The sequence below is a fragment of the Carcharhinus amblyrhynchos genome, chromosome 15, assembly GCF_965287045.1.
Source record: "Carcharhinus amblyrhynchos chromosome 15, sCarAmb.v2.hapA, whole genome shotgun sequence".
NCBI classification, from domain to species: domain Eukaryota; kingdom Metazoa; phylum Chordata; class Chondrichthyes; order Carcharhiniformes; family Carcharhinidae; genus Carcharhinus; species Carcharhinus amblyrhynchos.
Window position 1 is genome coordinate 11,947,251 of NC_137338.1, and position 22,595 is coordinate 11,969,845.

The 22,595-nt window shown below is 44.3% G+C and overlaps 1 protein-coding gene across 1 annotated transcript in view; it reads left to right on the forward strand.

Moving 5' to 3' along the window:
* Nucleotides 1–22,595, forward strand: part of ripk4 (receptor-interacting serine-threonine kinase 4) — a 57,157-nt gene that overhangs the window by 10,818 nt on the left and 23,744 nt on the right. The window lies entirely within an intron of this gene.

Here is a 22,595-nt window from a genome sequence, read left to right on the forward strand (position 1 = left end):
GAACATCACACAGCATGGTGGCACAGTGGTTAGCACTGCTGCTTCACAGCATCAGGGACCCAGGTTCGATTCCTAGCTTGGGTCACTGTCCATGTGGAGTTTGTACGTTCTCCCCGTGTCTGCGTAGGTTCCTCCGGTTTTCTCCCACATTCTGAAAGATGTGCTCGTTAGATGCATTCACCTGAACAGAGGCCGGATTGTGGAGACAAGGGGCATCTCACAGTAACTTCATTGCAGTGTTAATGCAAACCTTTACTTGTAACTAATATACTTTATACGTGACTACGCACAAATCCGAGAAAGACTTCAAAAATAATGAATACAACTCAAAACAATACCTCATTGAACTGAAAAAGACCTTGCAACCTGTCAGCCTCTCCACCCCACCCTTTTTAAATACTCTTTCAAACCCCACCACTTGACACAGTGTTTAGCCAACCTCCAAATATCTCCTCCTATCGGTACAGTGTCAATCCTTGTTCCATTACAATTCTGTGACCTGCCTGGGGTGTATTTTTAATAGAATATATTTATATATATATATTTATGTTTCCTGGTTAAGCAACACCTTGATTTTTAAAATTCCAGTCCTTGTTTACGCAGCTCCATGCCCTTACCCCTCCTTATTTCTGTAACCTTGCTCAACCAATGATTTGGGAAATCTCAGCTGATCCAGTTGTGGCTAATGGTGCAATCTGATTCTAATCAGCAAACTTTGAAAATGATAAAGGGATTCGAAATGATAGCGCAAGAAGAGAAATCAAAATGACGACTAAAATTTAAAATAAAAGGAGCTGGTGCAACACAGAATTAGGGGTGTAATGATGAAGATTTGATTTATTATTGTCACATGTATTAACATGCAGTGAAAATTATTGTTTCTTTGCAAGCTACGCAGACAAAACGTACCATTCACAGAGAAGGAAATGAGAGAGTGCAGAATGCAGTGTTACAGTCATAGCAAGGGTGTAGAGAAAGATCAACTTAATGCAAGATAGGTCCACTCAAAAGCCTGACAGCAGCAGGGAAGGAGCTGTTCTTGAGTCAGTTGGTACGTGACCTCAGACTTTTGTATCTTTTTCCCAAAGGAAGAAGGTGGAAGAGAAAATGTCGGGGTGCGTGGGATCCTTAATTATGCTACTGTTTTGCTGAGGCAGTGGGAAATGTAGACAGAACCAAAGGATGGGAGGCTGGTTTTTGTGATGGATTGGACTACAATCATGACCTTTTGTAGCTCCTTGAGTTTTCTATGGTGCATCTGTAAAAGTTGGTGAGAGTCGTAGCTGACGTGCCAAATTTCCTTAGTCTTTGAGAAATTCTGAGATTTTGAATGTAGCAGCACAGGCTGCTGTTTTAGAAAGAAAATATGCAGGATCTTCGGCTTTGTGAGCTGGCGTAGAATACAAAAGGTAGAAGGTTAGGCCAAACCTTTTCTAAATAACTCCAGGGTCCAGCTTTTGTTTCCAATTTGGCGAAATGTGCTTGAGGAAGGAGGTCAGGTTGTTGGTTGTGGAGCTGTTTATTGCAATGGGACTGAGAGAATAGAAAATCTGGTTTCGTTCTCTGGGAAGGTGAAGGGGAAAGTTGATGGATGTATTAAATATCAAGAATTGCAGTGTTCACAGCGGCAGAATAATGGGTAACTGAAGGATACAGATTTACGGAAGTTGTATGGGCCACTATTTCCTTGTTTTAAAAAAAATGAACTCCAACTTGCTGGCATTGAAATGCATCCGCCGCAGTATTGCCCACTTCCTTTCATGTACAAAAGTTTCTTCTCTGTGCTACTTATTGTACCTTGTGTCATTGGTAAACATGGATAAATAGCTTTCTATTGTTATCTAGTGAACATAGAATGGTTACAATGAGTGAGGATTTTTGTCCCATCATGTCCATACTTTTCCAAAGAGCAAGCCATGTTGCCCTGCTTCCCTTACCTTGTTCATACAGCCCCCATCTTCAGCTAATTATCCAATACTCTTAAAGCCACAATTGAATCTGTCTGCACCGTACTGCCAAGCAGTGCTTCCAAATTTTAACTGCTCGTTGTGTTTTATAAAACCATTTTTACTCCCGTTTCCTTTGGTGTTTTTGCCTTAATGACGTCCTCTGGTTTTTGACCCTTCTGTCGATGAGAAGGATTACCCCATAACTACGGGTGGCACAGTGGTTAGCATTCCTGCCTCACAATCCCAGGGATCCGAATTCGATTTCCGAGTCGGGTCACTGTCTGTGTGGAGTCTGCAAGTTCTCCCCGTGTCTGCTTGAGTCTTCGCTGGGTGCTCCAGTTTCCTCCCACAGTCTGAAAAATATGCTGGTTGGGTGCATTGGCCATGCTAAATTCTCCCTTGGTGTACCTGAGCAGATGCTGGAGTGTGATCCTTACCTGGTCTGGCCTGTAATTGACTCCAGATCTACAATGTGATTCATTCTTAAATGCCCTCAGGAATGGGCAATAAATGCTAGCCCAGCCAGTGATATCCACATCCCATGAATAAGTAAGAAAAACATAATTCCCTCATCCTTTGAACCATTCTCAAGTCTTTTCTGCCCCCTCTCAAAGGCTTCACATCCACCATGAAGGGTGGTGCCCAGAATTGGATGCAGTGCCCTGTGCCTTTTGAAGGTTAGTCACAACCTTCTAGCATTGCACTCTCTGTCTCCTATTTATAAAACCCCGGATCTCAAATGCATTTCTCAACCTGCCATCTTTAGTGATTTGTGCAAATATATCCCCTGGTCTCACACACCCCTTGGGGTGGCACAGTGGTGAGCACTGCCGCCTCACAGCACCAGGGACCTGGGTTCAATTTGGGCCACGGGTCACTGTCTGTGTGGAGTTTGCACATTTTCCCCGTGTCTGCATGGGTTTCCTTTGGGTGCGCCGGTTTCTTCAAAGATGTGCGGGTTAGGTGGATTGCCAATGCTAAATTACACCTTCGTGTCAGGGGGTTAGCAGGGTAAATAAAGGAGGTTCTGGGGGTAGGACTGGGTGAGATTGTGGTTAGTGCAGGTTCGATGGGCCAGACGGCCTCCTTCTGTACTGTAAGGATTCTATAAGAATGCTTTCTTTCATTTTAATTGCTTCTCCTACCAAAATGTATCACTTCACGCTTTTTTGCATTGAATTACATCTGTAACATGTCTGGACATTTGACCAGCCTATCTGTGTCCTCTTGAAATCTATCCACTACACAGTTCACAATAGTTTTGTGTCATCTGCGAATTTCCAAATGGTGCTATGTACGCTCAAACTCTGGTCATTAATATAGCTTGGGAAACTCAATGGTCCGAATACCAACCAGTAGGGAATACCGCTCTGCAGCTCTCTCCAGTCTGGTTCCTGACACTCACCCAAATTCATATCCACGCTGCCACTATTCTTGTTATTCCACGTGCTTTAACTTTGCCGAAAAGCTTGTTAGATGACACTTCGTTAAATGCCTTTTGAAAATTCATTTACACCACGTCGATCACATTACATTCTTCAAACGTTTTTACCTCCTGTTGGTTAACTATGATTTTCCTTTAAGAAAAAGCAGCATGGATTTGTTAATGTCCAAGTGACTGTTAATTTTGTTCAGATTTATCATTGCCAGAAGCTTTCCCACTGTTTGAGGTTGAAATGACTGGCCTATAGCTGTTGGGTTTATCCTTTCTTAAACATTGGTATATCTCTCCAATGGAAATTCTCACTCCCTCTCTCTCCCCAATGGTTGTTTGCAATTCTCCCACTTTCTAGTACCATCCCGTACCTAATGAGGATTGGAAAGTTATACCAGTGCTTCTGTCATTTTCACCTTCTGTTCCGTATCCTTAGATGTATCCAATCATGTCCTGGTGACTTACCAACTTTAATTTTTCTAATATCTACTCTTGATCGTTTTTTTTGTTCAGCCAGTGTCTCAACTGCCTCCTTTTTCACTGTGAATTTGGCAGCATGTTCTTCCTTGGTAAAGACACGTACAAAATATTCATTCCCTAGCTCAGCCGTTTCCCCTGCCTCCCGTAGGTAAATCTACATCTTGACTCCTAATTGGCCCCATTCTTTCAGTTACCATTTAGTTGCCGATACAAAACTTTTGGATTCCTCCTTTATCTTAGCTGCCAGTCTCTTCTCATGCTCCCTGCTTGTCTTCTTCAGTTCCACTCTGAATTTTCTGTATTTAGCCCGGTGCTCACTTCTGTTACCAACAAGTCACACCTACACCTTTTCTGCTTTTTCTTACACTCAATTTCTTTTGTAATCCAGGGAGCTCCGCCCCTGTTTGCCTCGTATTTCCACCTTTGTGGAATGCACCTTTGACTACACCTGAACCAACTTCTCTTTAAAGGCAACCCATTGTCCTGTTACAGTTCTGCCTGCCAATTTTTGTTTCTGATCTATTTTGGTCCATTCAAATCCTTTCCCACACTATTGAAATTGGCCCACTGCCAATTTTTACTCTGGATTGTTCCTTTCCCCTAACCCTGTGTGCTGAACACTTGAATCCCCTGTACTAATCCATGTGCGATACTGCCTAGTCAATTCCTTTTCAATTCCAGTCTGTGCCCACCACCCTTTACCCTTCTTATTCTCAGCATAACCAATCTCTTAACAAGTCTTCATGTTATGTTTTGTTTTTATCCATTTGTGGAATGTGGGTGTGGCTAGAGGGCCAGTGTTTATTGCCCATCCTAGTTACAGAATCATAGAATCCTACGGTGCAGAAAGAGGCCATTTGGCCCATCCAGTCTCTACCACCCACAATCCCATCTAGGTCCTATCCCCACAACCCTATGCATTTACCCTAGCTAGTCCCCCTGACACTAAGGGGCAATTTAGCATGGCCAATCCACCTAACCTGCACATCTTTGGACTGTGGGAGGAAACAGGAGCACCCGAAGGAAACCCACGCAAACGCTGGGGTGGGAGTTGTCCTTGAGAAGGTGGTGGTGAACCGTCTTCTTGAATCACTGCAGTCCCTGAGGTGTCGGGGCATCCACAGCGCCGCTAGGGAGGCAGTTTCAGGATTTTGACCCATTGACAGTTAAAGAACGGCGATACATTTTGAAGTCCAGTTGGTGAGTGGCTTGGAAGGGAACCTCCAGGTGGTTCTGTCCACATGGATTTGCTGCCCTTGTACTTCTAGATAATAGGGGTCATAGGTTTGGAATGTGCGGCCTTTCATTCCATGAGCTTTAATTTCAGCTAAATATCTGCCTGAAATCTTATCAAATTCCTCTTGAAAGTAGGTTCAAACTATAATTGTATGAAGAGGCCGCATTTCTAAAATTAGCAATGGATCACTTAGTAATGAAATTGTAAAGCGCTTCAGACACCCACACATACCACACACCCATGGGGTTAAAGTACAGATCAGCCATGATGGAATGGGGTCAATGACCTAATCCTATGCTCACTCAACAACCACACAAATTAAATAGTTGCGTAACAAATCTTGTCGCAGGAAAAAGTCACATGTTGGAAAGAGATTTCAAAATTCCAGAGGAGCATTTCAATGTGCTGGCAGCAAAAGGAGTTAGCAAGAGTCTGCTATTGATGTTAATGTGTAACTTAGCAAGTATTTTGGAGATTAGACTGTTCAGGGTGCTGTACTGTCTGTATACGAGTAAGAGAAAATGATGGACAGGGAAAGGCTTACCGGCATCACATGCCACTCCTCACCTTGTCTCTCCCCATGTAATTGGGTTGGGGGAACTGGAATTTATTTTTTAATTTTGTTCTTTCATAGAGTGCAGTATTGCTGACAAGACCAGCATCTGTTGCCCATCCTGCATTGCCCTTGACTTTCTGTTATAGTCATAGAGGTTTACAGCATAAAAACAGGCCCTTCGGCCCAACTTGTCCATGCTGCCCTTTAAAGCTCAACATGCTGGCTCTGGTGTCACATGTAGACCAGACCATGTAAAGACAGCAGATTTCCATCCCTAAAGCACATTAATGAAACAGATGGGTTTTTAAATCAATTGCCGATCATTTTATCGTCACCATTACCGGGATTAGGTTTCGATTCTGGATTTATTGGTGGAATTTTAAGTTCCATCAGCCACCATGGTAGGATTTAGACCCATATTTCCAGAGCATAAGCTTAACTCTTGGGTTACTAGTCTGGTTGCATTACCACTCTGCCACCGTCTCCCCCTAAAATCTTACCCTTACTCCCTTGGGAGATCAGAACTGGAATGTAGAACATTACAGCGCAGTACAGGCCCTTTGGCCCTCGATGGTTCCAGTCAGCGCAACAATCTAATGACCTTCTAACCTAAACCATTCCAATATTATCCATATGTCTATCCAATGACCATTTGAATGCCCTTAAAGTTGGGGAGTCCACAACTGCTGCAGGCAGGGCATTCCACGCCCTTACTACCCTCTGAGTAAAGGCCAGGATGTCACACAGTTTCTGCTTTGCATACCAGGAAGCCTCCCATTTTTGTGTGTGGTCATATCTTCAACCAGAAATAGGTTCACCTCTGGCTCAGGGAAATTTGGTGTTAACTGTGTGAGTTGCCAGTTCCAGAGAGTCACCCTTCCCTGGCTGAAGAACTATCCAACCGAGTTCTACCTTCACAAAATTTATAAACACAATGCCTGGCCATCTCTAATTTATTTAATTAGTTTATAATGTGCCAAGGCTGGCAGTGGACTGGGGTGGGCACAGTAAGAAGTCTCTCAACAGCAGGTTAAAGCCCAACAGGTTTATTTGGTATCATGAGATTTTGGAGTGCTGCTCCTTCATCAGGTGCCTGGAGAGAAAGGTTTCAAAACAGGACATATATTGGCAAAGACACAATGGCTGGGATGCGAGTCTTGCAATTGTGATTCATGGAAGCTCATGATTCCAAATAAACCTGTTGGACTTTAACCTGGTGTTGTAATTAGTTTATAGACACAAACCAGTCCCCAGACTGTCCTTTGCTCAAGCGCTCTTTCTGATGTTCCCCAGTGACACAGAGAGGAATTTTGCCAAATCTTGGCAAAATTTGATGATCAGTTTAGCAGGGTGTTGGCCACTTTTTGTTTATCAAGTTGAGAGGTTAATTGTTGTTGTTATTTTCATGGTAACTCATTGAAATGTGAGGTTCCCCAGTTTCTGCTGCCTGGGTTTGTCCATAGGATGTAAAGCCGATGCTGGAAATTTGTAATGTAAACTAATAGTTTGCAAAAATATATTTTCGTAAAATATCTGAAAGAGTGTTACAAAGTGGTCATCACACACAGTGCAATAATATTCAGGTTTTCTACACTCATCTTAAGGTGCATCAATACAGTCAAAGAAACATTACAGACATTTCTGAAGACCCTTCAGACATAAGATCATAGAATCCCTAGTGTAGAAGGAGGCCATTTGGCCCATTGAGTCTGTACTGGTCAAAATCCCACCCCGATCCTATCCCCGTCACCCCAAACATTTACCCTGCTAATCCCCCTGAAACTAGGGTCAATTTAGCGTGGTCAATCAACCTAACCTGCATATTTATGGATTGTGGGAGGAAAGTAGAGCACCCGGAGGAAACCCACACAGACATGGGGAAAATGTGCAAACTTAGGGTGTTCTTTCATGGAGTGCAGTTTCGCTGACAAGACCAGCATCTGTTGCCCATCCTGCATTACGCTTGACATTCCATTATAGAGTCATAGAGGTTTACAGCATAAAAACAGGCCCTTCGGCCCAACTTGTCCATGCCGCCCTTTAAAGGTCAACATGTTGGCTCTGGTGTCACATGTAGACCAGACCATGTAAAGGCAGCACACTTCCATCCCTAAAGCACATTAATCAAACAGATGGGTTTTTAAATCAATTGCCAATCATTTTATAGTCACCGTTACCAGGATTAGGTTTCGGTTCTGGATTTATTCGTGGAATTTTAAGTTCCATCAGCCGCCATGGTAGGATTTATACCCGTATTCCCAGAGCATAAGCTTAACTCTTGGGTTATTCGTACGGTTGCATTACCACTCTGCCACTGTCTCCCCCAAAAATGATACTCTTGCTTCCTTTGGAGATCAGAACTAGACCAGGATGTGCTTTGCAGTGGTTACCACTGCTGCCTCACAGCTCCAGGGATCTGGGTTCGATTCCCAGCTTGGGTCACTGTCTGTGCCGTGTCTGCACATTCTCCCTGTGCCTGCGTGGGTTTCCTCCGGGTGCACGGGTTTCCTCCCCCAATCCAAAGATGTGTAGGTTAGATGGATTGGCCGTGTTAAATTGCCCCTTAGTGTCCCAGGGTGTGTGTGTTAGAGGGATTAGCAGGGTAAATGTGAGGAGCAGGTATAGGCTGTGGGTGGTATTGTTGTTGGTGCAGGCTTGATGGGCCAAATGGCCGCCTCCTGCACTGTAGGGTTTCTAGGATTCTATGATTTTCCACACAGAGGCTGGAATTGAACCTGGGACCCTGGCGCTGGAGGCAGCAATGCTCGCCACTATGTCGCCCTTGAAACTAAAAGGGCTGGAAAAGTACAGCATCTCTGGAGAAGGAATGCTCAGGTTAACATTTCTGAAAAATGAGCTTTTATCTACTGCATGAGGATTTCTTTAGCTTTACCCACAGAAATCTCTCCAACTGAGCCTCGACAGCAATGATACTCATTTGCACTTTAGAAGTGGTTTAATGGCCATTAATGACTGGAGGTTGTGTCTGAGAATGTTGATCCTTAGTGTAGAATAATGGGTTAATAGTTACGGCAATGAGATAGTGATATATATCATTCAGTGTCAAGAGCAGTGACGTGCATAGGACTAGGAAAATAAGATGAAATAATATGTATGAGAGAGATGTACTTGTTCAGAAGGTAATGCAGATATAGTAAATAAAGGAGCTTTCGAAGATATAAATCACAGTTAAGTAGAGAGAAATCTTCCCAATACAGATTGTGCCACAAGTTAAGATTAACGTTTATTTATTAGTCACAACTAGGCTTACATTAACACTGCAATGAAGTTACTTTGAAAATCCCGTAGTCGTGTACACTGAGGGAGAATTTAGCATGGCCAGTTCACCGAACCCTCACATCTTTTGGACTGTGGGAGGAAACTGGTGCACCCGGAGGGAACAGACACTGGGAGAGCTCTGCACAGACAGTGACCCAAGCCGGGAATTGAACCAGGGTCTCTGGCACTGCGAAGCAGCAGTGCTAACCACTGTGTGCCACCGTGCTACCTGAAGAAAGATCCAAACACTATTCAATGTGCAAATCAAACTGCTTAATGTAATTGGAATGGCACAGCCTGAATGACTCGTGTGCGCGTGCCTATGTGTGTGTGATCAATGTCTGAGTTTTGAAATCAGGAATAAAGATTAAATAATTGAAGTTTTACAGTGGGTGGATATCACCTGCTTGCTGAGGATTTGTTAAAAACTTGTGCAAATATGCAAGTCATAGGTAAACATCACATTGAAAGAATGTCACACAGTCAGATCTCCAGGGATATAACATACCAAAGTTGGCAACCTGGGAAGGGGATAAAAACAAATTACTGCGGATACTGGAATCTGAAACCCAAAGAGAAAATGCTAGAAAATCTCAGCAGGTCTGGCAGCATCTATAAAGATAGAAAAGAGCTGACGTTTTGAGACCACATAAAATAAAGTTTATTTATTAGCCACAAGTAGGCTTACATTAACACTGCAGTTAAGTTACTGTGGAAATCCCCTAGTTGCCACACTCCAGTGCCTGTTCGGGTACACTGAGGGAGAATTTAGCATGGCTAATACACCTAACCAGCACATCTTTCTGACTGAGAGGAAACCCACGCAGACACAGGGAAAAACTCTAGACAGACATTGACCCAGGTCAGGTATCAAGCCTGGGTCCCTGGCACTGTGAGGCAGCAGGGCTAACCACTGTGCCACCCCTGTCAAAGCTTTGACAAAGGGTCATGTGGACTTGAAACATCAGCTCTTTTCTCTCCTTACAAATGCTGCCAGACCTGCTGAGATTTTCCAGCATTTTCTCTTTCTGGAACCTGAAGGGGAGATGGGCTGCATCAGGATTTCTTGCGCGCTATACAGTCAAAACATACCGTTCATAGAGTACATGGGGGAGCAGGAAAGGAGAGAGTGCAGAGAATGTAGTGTTACAGTCATAGCTAGGGTGTAGAGAAAGATTCTTGCTCTTGTGTGACTCGCTTGGTGATATATTAGTGAACCGATCCTCAGTAAGTCCCAAGTTTTGACCTTGTTAGTTTCCGTAGGCAAACCAACTTGGGTCACTCGAGCAGATTTAAATTGGGAACAGCAGCCAAAGTTTTTAATGGGTTTTGAGTGTGAGATTAGGCTTGTTTGAACAGGAACAGTATATTTAATGTACATCAGTGGGTGGCTACTTCTTGTTAAGCTTTATGTGCGTGACTGCTGTTGATTACCAGCTATACTGCAGCAGTCAAAAAGCCAATTAGATGCTGAGGGTTCCTCAATGTCCCCGGTGTGCTGGTGGCAATAATTGCGTGTGCGCAAAAGGTGCGTGTGCTTGGACTTGTGCTGAAATTTAAATACTGTTTGTGATGGGGAGGTGTGAAGCCAAGTTAATGGGTGGTGGTGTTGTTTGCTGCAGTTCTGTACTCATTGAATTTAAATACCCGATGTTTAACAATAAGTGAACTGCATTTATTTAACACCTTGCAACATAATTGGCCATCTTAATGGCAACCACTGGAGTTTTATAGAGTTATTAAAAAATCCCTACAGTGCAGAAGGAGGCCATTTGGCCCATCGAGTGCACCAACCACACCCAGGCCACATTATCTCCTGACGCTAGGGTCAATTTAACTGGCCAAACAACATAACCCGCACATCTTTAGACTTTATCAGACAAAGTTTGACACAGAGGCACATTAAGAGACCTGTTGAAAGGTGACCAAATATTTTCGCATAGAGTCACAGGATTATACAGTGCGGAGAAGGCCCTTCAGCCCATCGAGTTTGCACTGACAATAACTACCACTAAAGTCACGCTAATCCTATTTTCCAGCATTGTCCCATATCCCTGAATGTTGAGATACTTCAAGTCTATATCCAAATACTTTTTAAGAGTGGTGAGGTTTCCAGCCTCCACTATCTTCCCCGGCGGTGCATTCCAGGTCTCACCACCCTCTGAGGGAATTTTTTTACTCAATCCCCTTTGAATCTCCTCCCCTTATCCAAAAACTGCTCCTCTTCATGATTGAACCCTCAACCAAGAGGAATAACTGCTTCCTATTCATCCTGTCCATACCCCTCATAATTTTATACAGCTCAATCATGTCCCCCCCCCCCCGCCCCCGCCTCAGCCTTCTTTGCTCTAGAGAAAACAATCCAAGCCGATCCAGTCTCTCCTTATAGCTCAAATGTTCCATCCCAGGCAACATCCAGATGAATCCTGTCTTTGCCCCATCTAGTGTCATCATATCCTTCCTATAGTGAGGTGACCAGAACTGCACACAGTGCCCCAGCTGTGGCCGAACCAATGTTCTGTACAACTCCAAAATAACCTCCTTGCTCTTATACTGTTATGAGGGAGCTAGGTCTTTTCTCCCTGGAGAGAAGAAGGTTGAGAGGCGACCTGATAGAGGTTTATAAGATGTTGAGAGGCATAGATTGGGAGGATTCTCGGAGGCTATTTCTCAGGGCTGAAATGGTCGCTACGAGAGGACACAGGTTTAAGGTGCTGGGGAGTAGGTACAGAGGAGATGTTCGGGGTGGTGAGTGAGTGGAATCGGCTGCCATCGGTGGTGGTAGACGCAAAATCTCTGGGGTCTTTTAAAAGACTTCTGGATGAGTACATGGGATTTAATGGGATTGAGGGTTATAGATAGGCCTAGTAGGTATGGATATGATCAGCGCAACTTGTGGGCCAAAGGGCCTGTTTGTGCTGTAGTGTTCTATGTTCTATACTCTCTGCCATGACTGATAAAACTAAGTGTCCCATATGCCTTCTTAACTACCTATTCACCTGCTCTGATACTCAAGGATCTGTGAATAAGTACCCCTAGAGCCATCTATTCCTCTGAGCTTCCTTTGCTCTGCCACTTATTAAACACACCCTTATCAGTTTGTGTCTTTTTATGCCCTGTTTGTGAACAGAACTCCCACTTACCTGATAAAGGTGCAGTATTCCAAAAGCTAGTGGCTTGTGCTACCAAATAAACCTGTTGGACTCTAACCTGGTGTTGTGAGACTTCTTACTGTGTTTACCCCAGTCCAATGCTGGCAACACCACAACATGACTTCCCCTATGGCCAGTGAGGAATCAGAAATTTATGTCAGAGCCCATTCAATTTCCTGCCTCGCCTCCCTCAGCAGGCTGGGATGCAATTCATCTGGGCCTGGGTATTTGTCCATTTCTAAGCTCAACAGATCCTCCGATACCTCCTCATTTCCTATGTCAAATTGCTTAAGGTCCTCATAATCCTTTTTCCTGAATTCCGTACCTATGTCCTGCTTTTCCTGAATGAAGACCAGTGAGAAGGATTCATTTAACCAATGTCCTTTGGCTTCATGCACAGATTGCCTGCCTGGTCTCTAATGGGCCCTACTCTTTCCCTGGTTAACCTCTTCCCCTTAATGTATTTATAGAATGTTTTAGGATTCTCCCTAGTCTTGTTTGCAAGTAAATTTTCATGTCCCGTTTTTGCTCTTCTGATTGCTTTCTTAAGTTCCTTAAGTTCCTTCTTGCACTTTATATATTCCTCTTGGACTGCAGCTGAATTGCTCCCTTTAGACTTGCTAAAAAGCTTTTTCCTCTTCTTTATGATTGATGAGGGTAGGGCAGTGGATGTTGGCTACATGGACTTCAGTAAGGCCTTTGAGAAGGTCCCTCATGGCAGACTGGTGTAGAAGGTGAAGTTGCATAGGATCAGAGGTGAGCTGGTAAGGTGGGTACAAAACTGGCTCAGTCATGGAAGACAGTGGGTAGCAATGGAAGGGTGTGTTTCTGAACGGAGGGCTGTGACAAGTGGTGTTCCTCAGGGATTGGTGCTGGGACTTTTGCTGTTTGTAATGTATATAAATGATTTGGAGGAAAATGTAACTGGATTAATTAGTAAGTCTGCGGATGACATAAAGGTTGGTGGATTTGCAGATAGCGATGAGGACCATCAGAAGATACAGCAGGATACAGATCAGTTGGAGACTTGGATGGAGAGATGGCAGATGGAGTTTAATCCGGACAAATGTGAGGTAATGCATTTTGGAAGGTCTAATACAGATAGGAAATATACAGTACATGGCAGAACCCTTAGTAAGTATTGATAGGCAAAAGGATCTGGGTGTTCAGGTACACAGGTCACTGAAAATGGCAATGCAGGTGGAGAAAGTAGTCAAGAAGGCATACGGCATGCTTGCCTTCATTGGCCGGGGCACTGAGTTTAAAAATTAGCAAGTCATGTTGCAGCTTTATAGAACCTTAGTTAGGCTGCAATTGGAATATAGTGTACAATTCTGGTTGCCACACTACCAGAAGGATGTGGAGGCTTTGGAGAGGGTACAGAAAAGATTTACCAGGATGTTGCCTGGTATGGACGGCATTAGTTCTGAGGAGAGGTTGGAGAAACTTGGTTTGTTCCCACTGGAGAGACGGAGGTTGAGAGGAGACCTGATAGAAGTCTATAAGATTGTGAGAATCATGGACAGAGTGGAGAGCCAAAGCTTTTTCCCAGGGTGGAAGAGCCAATTACTGGGGGCATAGGTTTAAAGTGCAAGGGGCAAGATTTAAAGGAGACGCACAAAGCAGATTTTTTTACATGGCTGGAACTCATTGCCGGGAGAGGTAGTGGAAGTGCCTAGAGGTAGTGGTAGTGACTTTTAAGGGGCATCTTGACAAGTACATGGAAAGGATGGAAATAGAGGGATATGGTCCACAGAAGCATAGGGGGTTTTAGTTAAGTCGGGCAGCATGGTTGGTGCAGGCCTGGAGGGCTGAAGGGCCTTTTTCCTTTGCTGTATTTTTCCTTATTCTTTGTTCTTTATCCAGTCCTGAATTTTCCCTGAGCTTATTGCTCCTATGTTTCCCCTATAGTGAATGTTTTGCAGGCCCTCTTTCTCATTGTCCATAACAAACTTGAACTGTACTGTGTTGTGATCGCTATCACTAAAATGCTCCCCCACTGCCACATTGAACCTTTGTCTGGCTTTGTTCCCCAGAACCAGATCCAGCACTGCTCCGTCCCTTGTTGGGCCTTTTATATATTGATGCAAAATAGTTTTTAAGAGGCGCCTTAAAGAAAGGGAAAGAGGTGGAGAAGGTCGGGAAGGGAATTTTCGATATCTAGCCAAGGTGGCTGATGCCATAACCACCAGTTGTGTCTGGATGAAAAATGTACCTTAAGCTGTCTCTGCTTTGCGCATGCAGATTAAGGATTTTGTGCAGCAGAGCTGAACAGTAAATATCATTGAATATTAATAGAGCAGATATTCGAATGAATCATTGTCACAAGGACGTGTGATTTGCTTGAGGTTAACTATCGTGTTGGCAGAGCCCAGATTGGTTTTAGTCTAAACTTCTCCACCTCTTTCCCTTTCGCTACCTTTCTGCGAAAACCAGGTATTGTTCCAGGTATTGGTCTAATAAACCTTCTCTGAATTACTTTCAATGTAAAGATGTATAAACATGAGTTGATGGTGGGGAAAAATTGCCTATTGAAAGTCTGGTCTTGACTGAACTTTCATCAAAACACATTATAGGCAGGGATGTGTAACCTGAGCACTAAACCGGATACTCCTTTTGAGAAGAAGTGGAAAAATAAATTGGCCGCTGAATAAAAAGAACTGAGATCTTGGGTAAACATTAGGATTTATGATTGAGTGAGCATTAACGCTATGACAACTGAAATGGCGTTAAATTTGAGATGCAAGTCATCAAATCCCTGCAGCACTGAAGGAGGTCATTCAGCCTGTTGAGTGTGCACTGAACACAATCCCACTGAGATCCTATTACCATAATCGCTCATATTTACCCTGTTAATCCCCCTGACATTAGGGTCAATTTAGTACGGCCATTCCACCTAATCTGCATATCTCTGAACTGTGGGAGGAACCCACGCAGACACGGGGCGAAAATGCAAACTCCACACACAGGCAATGATCCGAGGCCGGAACCGAACCCGGGTCCCTGGCACTGTGAGGCAACAGTGCTAAGCACTGTGCTACAGTGCCATGCGGTCACGTAGCATCTGATGTGATCACCCAGGCACTCATCAGCTGAAGTCAAGAGATAAATTTCTGGGGATGCTGAGAAGCCTGGATTATTTAGTACTCACTAGCCCAGGGAAGGGTTACCAACTGTGATTAAATGCATTTCTGGAGGTTTCCTCATGTGACTTTTCCCCCGTGCTCCAGCCATTAGTCAGCCGACACATCCATTTACATGATGTACTTCCTTCCTACGCCAATTGGAAAACAAAGAGTTATCGTCAGCCTAACAGCCTTCACCACCTCCCGCTCTGCCCACCACACCGCCCCCACCCCCCTCCCCAAACATCCTACCATTTTTATATCTTTGAAGAAAGCATTTTAATAAACAATTTTTCTAAGGTCCGGGTGATTTTTCTCCAGGACTGTCCTGGAGATGAATCTTCAATTCCTGCAGACTCCAGGCTAATCCTGGAGTGTTGATAAGCCTAAGGTTTTGATTTGATTTGATTTATTATTGTCACATGTATTCATGTACAGTGAAAAGTATTGTTTCTCGCGTGCTATAAAGACAAAGCATACCGTTCGTGGAGAATGAAAGGAGTGCAGAATGTGGTGTTACTGTCACAGCTCGCGTGTAGAGAAAGATAAGAGATTGAATTACAGCATTGTTAGAGGGGTTAAAAGACAGTGAAGTTTTAGAAGCATAGAATGAGAGTAAAAGATAGAATTAGAAGGTACGCTAAGCACAGCTTGCAAAAAGTCGCCTCGCTCTGGTGACATCTTGAGAAACCTGGGGGTTCTGGGACCAGTGGATGATTTGGGCAAGATTTGTTAACTAAACAATGAAATGGGGTTGGATTATGATTTGTCTGGCCATTATACTTTTATTTCACACTTAGTTAGAAACGCACTACATTGATATAAAAACCAAATGCATTGGAAGCAGGTCAGGCTGCATCGGTAGAGAAAAATTTCAGTTCGATTTCGTCAGAACATTGGTAGTTGTGTAAGACTTTTTAAGTGTTTATTTGACAAGGTACCACCTTGTTTGCAATGTGGATTGATATTCAACCTTAAAGGAACTAATTTTTTTGTGTTGGAGAGACGACAGAAGTGGGTGGTAATAGGTAAGAGGGCAGAGGTTATTTACTGTAAAGCACCAATGAGGAAGTAAGCATTCTGTGATGATTCCCTGTCAATAAGTACTGTAGAAATGTTCCTTGACTTTAGCCTCAGAACACTGGACCCTGTTGTCCCAGTGAGACATTCCAGTTCTTTCACGTGTCTGGATGTGATCACCATTTATCATAGAATCCCTTCACAAGTTTAAAGTTTATTTATTAGTGTCACAAGTAGGCTTACATCAACACTGCAATGAAGTTACTGTGAAAATCCCCTAGTTGCCACACTCCAGCCCCTGATTGGGTACACTGAGGGAGAATTTAGCATGGCCAATGCGCCTAACCAGCACGTCTTTCAGACTGTGGGAGGAAACCGGAGCACCCAGGGGAAAGCCATGCGGACAACATGCAGACCCTGCACAGACAGTGACCCAAGCTGGGAGTCAAATCTGGGTCCCTGGTGCTGTGAGGCAGCAGTGTTAACCACTATGCCACCACATTTTGTTGTATTGTAAGCATTGACTGGGAGCCTAGGCCCAGTAGCAGCTGGGTGAGATGATTTCAGTCATTGGCTTGAAAGGAGATTTGGCGTTTAGATCCAGTTTGTGCTGAATTAAAATCCAGCAGCTGTTTGTATGCTAATTGTGTTTTTGTAAATGTGATGCTCATCCAGATGAGGTTTGTGTTTGGTCTTGTTTAAAGAGGGGTACACTTGCACTGGAAGCAGTTCAACAAAGAATCACTCAAGGTGGCACAGTGGTTAGCACTGCTGCCTCATAGTGCCAGGGGCCCAGGTTCAACTCCCGGTCACTGTCTATGCAGAGTTTGCATGTTCTCCCCGTATCTGTGTGGGTTTCTTCCAGGTGCTCCGGTTTCCTCCCACCGTCCAAAAAAATGTGCTTTTTAGGTGCATTGGCCATGCTAAATTCTCCCTCAGTGCACCTGAACAGTGTGGCGATTAGGGGATATTTACTTGTGGCATTGAAATGTGGAGCAGGAGTAGGCCCTTCGAGACTGTGCTGCCATTCATTTTGATTGTGGCTGATTATCGAATTCAATATCCTGATCTCCCACACCCCCACCTCCCCCACAACTTCCTCCCACATCCTTTGATCCCTTTAGCCCCAGGTGCTATATCTAATTTCTTCTTGAAATCAGACAATGATTTGGCCTCAGCTACTTTCTGTGTTAGTAAATTCCCCAGATTCACCACCCTCTGAGTGAAGATATCTCTCCGTGCCTTAGTTCTAAAAGATTTACCCCTTATCCTCAAACTATGACCCCTAGTTCTGAATTCCCCCACCATCGTGAACATTCTTTCTGAATCTACCTTGTCTAATCCTGTTAGAATTTTATAAGTTTCTATGAGATTCTCACTCTTCCAAACTCTGGTGAATATAATCCTAATCGCCTTAGTCTCTCCTCATATGACAGACCTGCCATCCCAGCAATTAGCCTGGTAAACACTCATAAATAAACATTTTTTTTTAATGCTAGGTAAGGATGTGTTTTATACTGAGGTGTCCAGACGAACTGAAAGGGCCCAATCACATTCCACACAGAACCTTCATTGTCAGCAGACTGGAAAGTTTTCATTCCATGATTCTGGACTGGATTCCAGAGGTGAAAATGCGATACTGCATTGAATGAGTTGAAGATGTTTATTTATTAGCGTCACAAGTAGGCTTACGTTAGCTCTGCGATGAAGTTACTGTGAAAATCCCCTAGTAGCCACATTCCAGTGCCTGTTCAGGCACACTGAGGGAGATTTTAGCCTGGCCAATGCATCTAACCAGCATGTGTTTGGACTATGAGGGGGGATCCAGAGCACCCCATGGAAACACGCAGACAGCGGGAGAATGTACAGACTCTACAGACAGTGACCAAGCTGGGAATCGAACCTGGTGAGTATGGACAACCAGGTTCTCTTTCACTGTCAGCCTTTGTCAAATGTGAAAAAACAGCAGATCTAAAAGTTTGCTTTGGACCCGTAGAAACCCTACAGTACATAAAGAGGCCATTCGGCCCATCGAGTCTGCACCGACCACAATCTCACCCAGGCCCTACCCCCATATCTCTACACATTTTACCCACTAAATCCCTCTAACTCACACATCTCAGAACACTAAGGGGCAATTTCAGCAGGACCAATCAACCTAACCCGCACATCTTTGGACTGTGAGAAGAAACCGGATCACCCGGAGGAAACCCATGCAGACACGAGGAGAATGTGCAAACTCCACACAGACAGTGACCCGAGCCGGGAATTGAACCCAGGTCCCTGGAGCTGTGAAGCAGCAGTACTAACCACTGTGCTACCGTGCCGCCTGCATATTGGCACAATATGCTTGCCACTTCCTTATTTTCCTTCAAAGGGGAATTGAAAAGTCTTTGACCTTTGGGAATCGGGCATTTGCGGGTGCAGACTTGTGAGCTGTTTTCAAAAGCAAGTAGTAAATGTCATGACCGTGCTTGGTGATATATATTTTGTGTGTAAAACAAGGTGCCTGCATCCTTTTACCAGCAATAAATAGCACGCTCCCTGTTAAAAATTTACCCACATTACCGCAAAACTACACGTTAATGTAGCGAGGGAATAACTGTAACAATATTCCCATTATTTTCTGGAATGCAGAGCTCTTGTCAATCTTACGGAACAGCTTGTGTACAAGATGACGTTTTTGAGATGTTTCAAATCATGAGGGACACAGATAGGATAACACACAGGGGGAGAGGAATTTACAGCCTCGCTTATCCCAAAATCATAAAATCCTGCCCGAGGTCAACAGAACTTCCTATGCTCCACCCCTCGCCCGCTTCGATTCTCGTGGCAGCCGGGGCAGTAAAATTATGGCCATAGCTTTTTTTCCCCAGGGATTGGGAATTGAAAACTAGAGGACATAGGTTTAAGGTGAGAGGGGAAAGATTTTGAAAGGGACCTGAGGGGCAACTTCTTCACACAGAGGGTGGTGTGTGTATGGAATGAGCCCCCAGGGAGAGTGGTTGAGACGAGTTCAATAGCAACATTTAAAAAGCCTTTGGATAAGTACATGGATGGGAAAAGATTAGGGGGATATGGGCCAAATGTGGGCAATTGGGACTAGCTGAGAGGGCACCATGGTTGGCATGGACTGGTTGGGCTGAAGGGCCTGTTTCTGTGCTGTATTGCCTCGTGACTCTGTGCTGAAGACGTACAGATTTCTGTGCTGGCACAGATGATGATAACGTGATGGATTTATATTGGACTATTTTTACCTGGAGCACTGAGCTGTAGTTGCTATGGCTGACTTTTGTTTGATGTGACAACCTTGGAAATCTAATTTCCCCGACTGGCTCCAGACAGTCTCTGAATTAAATCAACCAACAATACAGTTCTTGCCCAATAGTTTATCCCCAAGATGTAATTCGCTTGTGAAAGTGTATGAAGACACAAATCTCTATTGACAAGAGTTATATGTATTTCGGTGCTTATACAAATTTCTTGTGACTAAAGGGGGACAACTTTTTATACTCTTGGAAATGGTCATCTTATAGAATCATAGAATCCCTACAGTGTAGGAGGAGGCCATTCGGCCCATCACACCGACCACAATCCCACCCAGGCCCTATCCCTTAACTCCATGCATTTACCCTAGCTGGTCCCCCCTGACACTAAGGGGCAATTTAGCATGGCCAATCCACCTAACCTGCACATCTTTGGATTATGGGAGGAAACTGGATCTTCTGGAGGAAACCTACGCAGACACGGGGAGAATGTGCAAACTCCACACAGGCAGTGACCCAAGTCGGGAATCGAACCCGGGTCCCTGGCGCTGTGAGGCAGCAGTACTAACCACTCTGCCACCGTGCCGCCCACCATCTGAACTCTTCCATGACACCTCACTGTGGTCACAGGTCTTGACCCAATTAGGTAATGTCAGCTGAATATCTGGGAAGCACAATGGCAGAGTCCCAGTACTGAGTATACCCAAAGTTCATACAATCATTTTGCAGTAGGGCCGATTAGATAGTGATCAGGACCCTGGTAGTTTTCTCCTTCATTTCCTCTTGAACCAGAGGTAGAGGAACCCATTGTAACAAGGCAATCAATACTGCCACGTGGGTCAAGATGGAATATGGAACTCTCTGCACTGAGTGGCTCTGTTCTAAACTGCGTGGTACTTTACCCAGGCAAACGTTAGTTGACAACAGCTTTTACACTAGCCAAGGTCCCAGCTCAATACTTGGCTGAGGTTACATTCATAGAAACACTACAGTACAGAAAGAAGCCATTCGGCCCATCAAGTCTTCACCAACTACAATTCCACACAGGCCCTACTGCCATATCTGTACATATTTACCCACTGATCCCTCTAAGCTACACATCTAGGACACTAAGGGCAATTTTAGCATGGCCAATCAACCTAACCCCCACATCTTTGGACTGTGGGAGGAAACCGGAGCGCCCGGAGGAAACGCACGCAGACATGAGAAGAATGTGCAAACTCCACACAGACAATGACCTAAGCTGGGAATTGAACCCTGGTCCCTGGAGCTGTGAAGCAGCAGTGCTAACCACTGTGCTACCGTGTCGCCCACATTATCTCACTTAATGTGAGGCTTGGGGAAGCAAGTGCAGTGTTCAGATGTTTTCCCCTCTGATGCACAACAGTGTGTGTTACAACTGGTCTCAGCAAGTTCATTTGGTTTGTTTCAACTCGTTTTCTAGTGACCCAGGCTGGAAAGTGTATATGAGGTTGGGCGGGAGTAGATTTTCATAGGATCATCAAATTCCTACAGTGCAGAAAGAAACCGTTTAACTCTATTCGAGCTTGCACCGACGACAAACCCATCTAGGTCCTACCCCTGTAATCCCATATATTTACTTTGCTAATTCCCCTGACACTAAGGAGTACCCGGGTCCATGGCACTTTGAGGCAGCAGTGTTTGCCAATGTGCCACTCCCTTACTGAAACAGGAGTAGGTCATTTACCTCTTTGAACTCCCCACTATTCAATTAGATCATGACTGATCTGCATCACTAACTCCATTTTTGTCATCCTGGCCCTGCATGTATTATTGGCAAAAAATGTGCCTTTGTTTTGAAATTTTCAGTTGATCCCCAGACCCATCTTTTTGAGGGAGAGAGCTCCCGGTTTCTATCATTTTTTGGATGAAGAAGTGCTTCTGGATTTCATCCCTGAATGGCATAGCTCTTAAGTTGTACCCTCTTGGACTAGACATCCTCCCCAGAGGAAATAGTTTCTCTCTATGTATCCTATCAAATCTTTTTAATCATCTTAAATAACTCAATTAGAAGATCACCCCTTTATCTACCGGACAAAGAACAGTAGCGCACAGGAACAGGCCCTTCGGCCCACTAAACCCGTGCCAACACATGACGGCTTTCTAAAATAAAATACTTATGCCTCTGTGTGGTCCATACATGGATGATCAAGATACCTCTTAAACATTGCGATTGTATCTGCTTCTACCAGCTCTTCTGGCAGTGCAGTCCAGGCACTCACCACCCTCTGTGTAAAAAAAAAAACTTTCCTCTTACATCTCCTTTAAACTCTCCCTCTTTTCACCTTAAACCTATGTCCCCTAGGGATTGATATTTCTACCATGGGAAAAGGACTCCGACTTTCCAAATTATCTACGCCTCTCATGATTTTGTAAGCTTCCATCAGGTCGCCCCTCAGCCTCCAATGTTCAAGTGTAAACAAATCAAGTTTGCCTGACCTCTCCTCATAGCTAATATTCTCCAAACCAGCCAACATCCTGTACACTTTCCAAAGCCACCTCATCCTTCTGGTAGTGTGGCAACCAGAAAGGTACGTAATAGTCCAAATGTGGTCTATATAAAGTTCTATAGAGCTGCAACATGTTTTGACATACGTGAGGGAATAGAAGATTAGCCATAAGCCTATGCTAAATTAATCCTCTTCATCCCAAAATCATTCTGCTGAACCATTCCCCAGGGCTATTGTATATTTTTAAAGAATTCTTTCATGGGAGGTGGGCATTTCTGGCAAGGCCAGCATTTATTGTCCATCTCTAATTGCCCTTGAACTTTCTGGCCATTTCAGAGGACGGTCAAGAGTGAACCACGTTTCAGTGGGTCTGGAGTCACAGACTGGAGTCACTGTTGGGGGCGGCATGGTAGCACAATGGTTAGCACTGCTGTTTCACAGAGCCAGGGAACCGGGTTTGATTCCTGGCTCAGGTCACTCCCTGTGTGGAGTCTGCACATCCTTCCCATGTCTGCGTAGGTTTCCTCCGGGTGCTCCGGTTTCCTCCCACAGTCTGAAAGACATGCTGGTTGGGTGCATTGACCCAAACAGGCGCCGGATTGTGGCAACTAGATGAATTTCACAA